This window comes from Euprymna scolopes, chromosome 3, assembly GCF_053919585.1.
Source record: "Euprymna scolopes isolate OS-2025 chromosome 3, ASM5391958v1, whole genome shotgun sequence".
NCBI lineage: Eukaryota > Metazoa > Mollusca > Cephalopoda > Sepiida > Sepiolidae > Euprymna > Euprymna scolopes.
In genome coordinates this window covers 18,469,842-18,477,231 of record NC_136484.1, presented here as the reverse complement: position 1 = coordinate 18,477,231, position 7,390 = coordinate 18,469,842, and the positions used below count along the sequence as shown (strand labels likewise).

The window sequence follows — 7,390 nt, the reverse complement described above, 5'->3', positions numbered from 1 at the left end:
AATAGTTTATTTATAAAGTGTATCAACATCTTCTTCAAAAATTAAATTGCTGACGATGATAACCAACCATATACAGGGTGTAACGATCAATTTGTCGCGCTAAAAATACAACACTACCTCTTTAATTCAAAACTTTTATTGTAAAAATGAATTCAGGTAACTTGATTATGTAGTTTTGCTGACATGTAATCAATATAGTCTCCTTCAAATTTTAATCACTGCTTCGATACGCGTCAGGAACTGGAAGCATGCTTTTTCCACATTCGCCGGCGAGAGCTCGGTGGGAGCTCGGCGAATACTCGACAGATGGCGGCGATAAGGCTGACTCTCATATAGTAGGAGGTTATGATGGTAAGGTTCTCGACGTATGACCAAACGAAGTAGTACAGCGGGGGGGGGAGTTCAGTTTGGGTGAGAAGAGGCGAAGTGAGAGATTGGTACAAAGTCGTAGCACTTCTTCTGAAGCCAGGGTTAGGTCTCTTTGGACTTGTGGACCGGCGCCGTGTCCTGATGCCACACCTTAGGGTCTGCCAGTCTCAGGTGATAGCCACACTTATTAGCACATTTAGGTACACTTTGGTGTTGAATTTCAAGCCAACTTCAAAACTGTGAGGTAGCATAATATGGCTCTCTTTTGAAACCAAACCAAAGACCATAACCGTAGCTGGAAACGTCGTTGAGCTGTTCCCTTAAGAGTGGAACCGTCTGAATTTACATTTTGAAGGTGCTGGCAATGGTTCTGTTTTCATAACTTGGATTGGTAGAGAACATGAATCGTGTAGGGGCGCATCTCCGATCTCGCTCGTTAAACATTGTGTCACTTTGACACATAATAGAATGTTCCTATCTCTCTTGGGAATTATACACAACTACATAATCGTTTTATAGTTATATCAAACAAGTAGAATTCTTTTATATTTATTGAGATTGTCGGACTGACTTCCTCATCTTGGTTGTTATAGTAACAACGTTTCGGCCCTTTTGCCCTCCGGCCTTCATCAGGTGTTTTGTATTGAACTCGGGAACCGTTTGTTAGGAGTCTCGAACCCAACTCTTTATTATTATTACGGGTGTACATCTAAACAATATGATATAAATACGGGAGTATCTCAGGGGTCTATTCTTGGATCTGTATTATCCCTGATATTTATAAATGACCTCCACGATAATATTGTTTCCGAGATGGGGATATTTGCTTATGATACCACTCTCTATAACAGGCATGAGGGAAAAACAAATAAACACATATCTAAGGAAATGGCACAAACATAGAGGATGATCTTCAATCTGTAGTGGAATGGAGACAAAAAAGGGGGTCACATTAAATGCTACCGTGACTAAGCTTATTTCCTTCAATAATTACAAGTAACCTTCTCCACTACCAATAGCAATGGCCAAGAACACATTACCCGAAAGTACTTCCTTTAAACTCCTCGGCCTAATGTTTACAGGGAACATGAACTGAAATAGATACATTGAGAGCATTGCCAAGGTTGCTGTATTTATTTCCTTTTTCCACGAGAGGAAATTAGGCATGAGGCCGTTGTTTAATGTGGAGAGAGGAGAGGGAAAGGGAAAAGGGGACCAGCTCCCGAGAGATGGGAAATGGGGGCTAGATAGTGAGAGCCTCTTGGTATATAGGGTTGCCCCTACATGGACCAGAAACTCATTGCCACAAGGGAAATGGTCTCTGATTGCAGTATCTGCCGGAATAGATACTACACTTTGATCTTGCTCAAAAGCCCAATTCCTCTGGGAAGAAGAGTTCTGTGTTTATTTGCTTCCCCACTGAGCAAATTAGGCATGGGGCCGTTTTTTGATGTGGAGAGGAGGGAGGGGAAAGGGGACTAGCTCCCGAAAGGTGGGAAATAGGAGCTGGATAGTGAGAACCCCTTGGGATATAGGGTTGTACCTACATGGACCAGAAGCTCATTACCACAAGGACAATACTCTTTGATTGCAGCATCTGCCGGAACAGATACTACACGTTGATCTTGGCCAAAAGGCCAATCCATCTGGAAAGAAGAGGGCTGTGTTTATTTGTTTCCCCACTGAGAAAATTAGGCATGAGGCCGTTTTTAATGTGGAGAGATTGGGGAACAGAGGACCAGCTCCCCGCGAGTAGAGGAACTGGATAGTGACAATTTGTAAGAGGGGTTTCCTCTACATTGACCAATAACTGTCGGAATATATACTACACTTTGATCTTGGCCCAAAGGCGAATCTTTCTAGAAAGGAGGGCGGCTGGATTTATTTGCTTACCTACTGAGCAAATTAGGCACAAGGTTGTTTTTTAATGTGGCGAGATTGGGGAAATGGGGACCAGCTCCCCGGGGAGTAGGGGAGCTGGATAGTGTCAATTGGTATGAAGGTTTTCCCCTATATTGACCAATAACTGATTGCTACAAGACCAATGGTCTTATGTATGGGGTTCCCCCACATATGGTCTTTGATTGCAGCATCTGCCGGAACAGATACTACACTTTGAGATATTAAATCCTTTATTCAGGCTAAAATTACAAAATAAGTTCAAACTGAAAAAAAAAAAAACTTAGGCACAAGGCCGACTCAAAAAAGGGGGGGGTCGTTGGTCATCCTTGTCGCTCCAGAACTAAGCAAAAGTCTCTCTTTGTTAGTATCTTTCACCACATTAACCCTTTCGTACTGTGGGACGTCCTACTCAACGCCCAAATGTATAAAGCGTTTTTAATTAGCGTGTAAATACAAAAAAAGATTACAATAACGGTAAAGCAATAACTTATTTGTGTCTGGGCGGGGGGAGAAAAAGTACAGAGTGGTTAGTAGGACCCTCCCAACCCCGTCAAGTTGATGGACTGCCCGTTCACTTTGGTTTGTAAAGGAACCTCAGCTCTTGCGGGGCAGTCTCTAAGTGGGGATGCCCTCTTGATGAGACGAAATGGAGAAAAGTAAATTTGTGGGTGAGAGGTGGGGAGGGTTAGTGATTGATTTCTTTCTTTCCAAGATGTGTGGAATTTAGAGTGAGGAGTGAAAGAAAAATTGCCGATAGGATGGGATGGGGATCTAGGAAGCTTCCTAGTTGGGGAGGGATGAAGCATTCACTCGGCTAGCTAAGAGGCTGAAAATTGATTACGGTTGACGGAACTGCGCGTTCCCCACCTAGACGGGGAACACATATTCAAATTTGGCTTCACAGACTTGCTACATGTATCCATCTGTCAAATGCCGCAGGATGCAGTCTTCTTCTATTACTTCTGATCTTCACCCGTAGTTGGTGGTTACAGAAAGCGATCAGATCTTGATCAGAAAATGACACCCCCCCGGCCACCTTGGAGATGCGACGTCCAAATCACAATTCTTGCCACGGCCAGGATCGTAATGCAGATCATTTGTCTTTCCCTGTCAACGGCGGTCTCACGTTGTCAACAACATTAGATACGGTAATCGGTTGAGGATGTTCGAGATCGATGCGAGCCGTTACCTCGCTGACATACGACAAGTACTGTGCCGAAACGGGGACAAGTAGGCGACTGAAAAAAAAAACAACAAAAAAAAAAGAACTGCATTATATGTTGTTAAGTGGAAATGCATTTCGGGCTAATTGCTAGGTCAGAAAGAACTCCGAATTGTTCAGATAACTCGAACCTGCTGCCAACCCAAGCGCGCGCATAATGGGTCGTTGGCGGCCCCTCATTAGATCACTGTGAAGTTCCCTACGGGTAGCAGTCACAAGGTCGCTAAACCTTGGTAGTCGTTTTAGCGCGGCTCGGCACTCTTTTAGGAAGGATGAATCTTCCACCGGCCTGCGACGACTCTCGATAGAGGAGTCGAGAATGAGGTCGGGAAAGGCGGCAGTAGTCGCGGGGTGCCACTGTTGATTTTCTTGAAGGTAGTGGCTCAGAAAGGCCAGCCCCTCCGCGTCCCGATGACACTTCAAGTCCGGCATTCCCAAACCTCCCTCACACGGGCGTTGAATGCAGACCTGTCTGCTCACCCAGTGTCTTCCTCTGTCCCAAAGGAACGAGGAAATATTTCAATAAGAGCTTTTAGGTGTTGTGTAGGCAGGGGAAGTACGGCCAGTCGGTAATGTATGAGAGGGAAGACATATGTGGCGCACGCCTCGGCTCTACCGTTTAAGGAACGTTTCCTAGGAGGCCACGAGTTGACTGCATCCTCCACCTTTAACCGTACCTCCGTCCAATTCTTATCAAGCTGGAGATCCGGTCCGAATCACACGCCGAGGATCCGAACTGGACCATCCGTCCAGCTGAAGGGCGCCGGGAGGATTGCGTTGCCACTCCAAGCGCTCAACTGCAGTCCGACCGACACTGTGGTTTATCTTGACCCCCGTGATTCTTTCGTACTGTGCAAGCGCCTCCAACACGACCTATATCTCTCTGAAACTGGACACGAAGAGCGTTACATCATCGGCGAACGCGGATACTTTGGCAGCTGAGCCGCCAGGCAAAACCATTCCGCGCAGGGGCAAATTTTCCTCCCCACCTCTTAGCTTGCGGAGCAGAGGCTCCAAGGTCAGGACGTAAAGCAGAAGCGACAGCGGACAACCTTGATGAACCGACCGAGAGATAATAAAGGGTTTCGAGCGCTTTCCGTTGACTTGCACGACAGCCGTCGACTGTCTCTACATCATGGAGATCCACTGTATACTACACTTTGATGTTCCTTCTGGAAAGAAGGGCGGCTCTCTCTACCGTGCTGGAAAACTACTTACGCCTAAAAGTATCCTGTACCTCTATAAGGCCACCATTCGCCCATGTATGGAATACTGTTGTCACATTTGGGTTGGTGCATCTGCTACTTTCTCTCACTCCTTGACAGAGTTCAAAGGAGAGTTTCCAAACTGATAGGTCCTGAACTGTCACCTAGGCTTCAACCTCTGACCCATCGACGAAATGCTGCATCCCTCTGCCTGTTTTACAAGTAATTTAATGGTGAATACTCTTACGAACTATAAGCACGTGTACCCCCTTGACGCGAATACTTCCAACAAACCCGACAAGCAGCTAAATCTCACCTCTTCACAGAAGAGATCCCTAGGTGTAAGAAAGCCTTTTACTCAGATAGTTTCTTCCCCAGAACTACTAGATTTTGGAATTCTCTTTCGGGATTCTGCTCCCAACTGTACTGACATGCAGAAGTTCAAGTGTAATGTGAACAGACATCTTGCTACTCATCTCCCTTCATAATACTCCTGCAACTTATGTCATCGATAGTAGCCCCCTACTTCGAAGAGGCACTGTGCCTTGTTTGGGCTGAAAATTGAATAAAAAATTAATAAAATAAATCGTTCGATCGCCAGCAAAATTTCAGATGATTTTTCGTTCTTGTAAACTATTATGAAATCCGGTCTTCTTACTTGGATGGGTTTTGTTTTTACTGTTGTTGTTATTTTTCTTCTTCTTCTTCTTCTTCTTCTTCTTCTTCTTCTTCTCCTTCTTCTTTTTTTATTATTATTTGTTCACCCTACCTAAAGATTGATAGTGAAATAGAACCGGCGTCAGCCTCCACTTGTATTATTTGTGAAATTGGAGTAACCAGTCACTGTAAGATGACACGCAATGAGATGATGCGATTGCGTCGTTATATGACAATTTGAAGAAAACTTGATGAAATTGAAGGCGTTTTATTTGTCTTCCTCTCCAATTACTCTAAATATTTATCAGCTGAACTAAGTAATCTTTGGAAAATTGCCAACAACTTAATAACCAATGATCTCATTATTTGTGACTGGTGAAACCATCGCATAAAATGTTTCTCAAAACAATTCTTTTCTCATGAAAGTACAAGATCTTTTACCATTTAATATTCTATTTTATTGCTTTCTCTTGTTATTTTATTTTTAGATGCTTTTGTCGGAGATTTTGTCGGTCGTTCACATCAGTTTCTTTTAAATAAATATCAGCATTCCATGTTTCTTGTCGATTGTGACAAATCCCCAAAACATGTGCGTTCAATATGAATACTCAATGCCGATTCAACAATTTTGAAAGCATGTAAATGTGATGTATCAGTTATACGTTCATGAATTATTTTCATTCGTGTAAGCTTAAGTATCTACGCCTTGTGATTGACTGAGCATGCACTCATAACTATTTGCGTGGGATGTTCTTCCGCGATTTTATAGAAATTCGAAATAGCATTCTACTTATTTGATAAAAAATATGATACCATTTCCTTAGGCGTGTCAAGTACAAATTCAATTTTTCGGATATTTGAATTATCTATTTCTTAAGAATTTCGTTGTTTGCCAAGTTATATATGTAATATTTTATGTCGTTTCTTTTAAGTCTGAACGAGCATTTTATTTCGCATGTCCATTTCATCCTTTTTCTTATTTATGCCAAGTATAGGTGGTAAATAATATTGCCCTTCTCTTATTTATGTGTAACTGAAATAACATTTTATTAAATCTCTTAAGTATATGTATTAACTAGCCTCTTCATCAGTCTATCAAGTGTAAATGTCAAATATATCAATTTTCGCGAACCTGTTTTCGTCGGATATAAATACAATCATATTATAGCCATTTGAGAAACATCTTTGTGTTATTGCGTTCAAAGATGAGCATAACTAGAGAGAAAAAAGCTCTGGTCATAGAATTTCTGCTTGGTTTTTCTGCATGTATAGAAATTGCTGATAGGAGTTGTTGCTAGTCTGGTGTTTGCTTCAAACGAAATATGAGTTGGAAACTTGAATTGAAGCTCAATCAAGCACTTGGCATGAAAATAACGACAGAGCAGGGAGACGTATTTTTTTATTTGAGAATGAGAGATCAAAGAGGAGAAAATTTCTAAGTCGGGTTGGTTCCCTGTCGAGGGAAGTGTGTGTGTGTGTGTGTGTGTGTGTGTGTGTGTGTGTGTGTGTGCAGTCAGCACCAACCCTACTCAGGGTTTAACCGGCTTCCTCCGAAGGAGGAAGTTTCATGAGAGTATGAAATTCACAAGCGGCCCCCAGTCACATATATATCCCCGTTAGCGGAGATAACGACGTTAGGTTTTTGCAACTTTTTAGCAGGGAGGTGTCGACGTCCTCCTACATACAGCACCTGGACTTCCCAAATTGGTCACCCATTTTAGTAATAACCAGGCTCAACGTTGCTTAACTTCGGTGATCTGATGGGAACCGGTGTGTCAACGTGATTATGCCGTATATGTCGAGGCAAGACAGGGTTCTAAGCAGCTCGTCTTCCGTTAACAGTACTTGTCCTTAAGATACGTTTAGCTCTTATACAGGCAGAGGATTACGTCGGTAGTGAGATATCTACTAAAGCGTTAGAATGATCCAATCGTTCTCTCAGTGACCTTGGCAACGGATTTGGTGTATCTGTTCCATTGCAGATCACGAATGAAGGCCAATCTCAAAACCTTCTCAGGGCATGGTGTTTTCACAA

At 42.9% G+C, this 7,390-nt stretch overlaps 1 pseudogene; it reads right to left on the bottom strand.

The window, feature by feature from the left end:
- Positions 1 to 7,033: 7,033 nt before the first annotated feature.
- Positions 7,034 to 7,152, bottom strand: LOC145263575 (5S ribosomal RNA; annotated as a pseudogene).
- Between the last annotated feature and the right edge of the window lie 238 nt (positions 7,153 to 7,390).